This window comes from Rhizopus microsporus, assembly GCF_002708625.1.
Source record: "Rhizopus microsporus ATCC 52813 unplaced genomic scaffold scaffold_6, whole genome shotgun sequence".
NCBI lineage: Eukaryota > Fungi > Mucoromycota > Mucoromycetes > Mucorales > Rhizopodaceae > Rhizopus > Rhizopus microsporus.
Genome location: NW_019671921.1, coordinates 1068259 through 1068669, shown reverse-complemented (window position 1 = coordinate 1068669; position 411 = coordinate 1068259).

The following is a 411-nucleotide window of genomic DNA, read 5'->3' as shown; positions in this document are numbered from 1 at the left end:
ACATCAACATTATATATATACATATTAAAAAGAAGAAATTCTACAGCAACACACTCAAACCCAAAACATACAAGATTTACATTATTTATTGTAACGCAAAAGATACCGAAAAGGGTAACTCTGTTGATACCATTTTTGGTATCTACTACCAGTACCATTACCACTGCATGCATATGCAAGTTTTAATCATTTTTATTATTTATTATAATTATCATTTATCATTATTTTATATTATTATTATTATTATCAATCGCCTATTTTATCAATATTAAATTAGTATAAACATTCCAAATTATTCATGAAATAAACGATATCAAAGAATCATCTAAGAATTATCTTATCTTCAGATCACAATAACCTCTATTCTATCTTATATCTTAAGCAACAATTGCTTAACAACATTTTTATTTT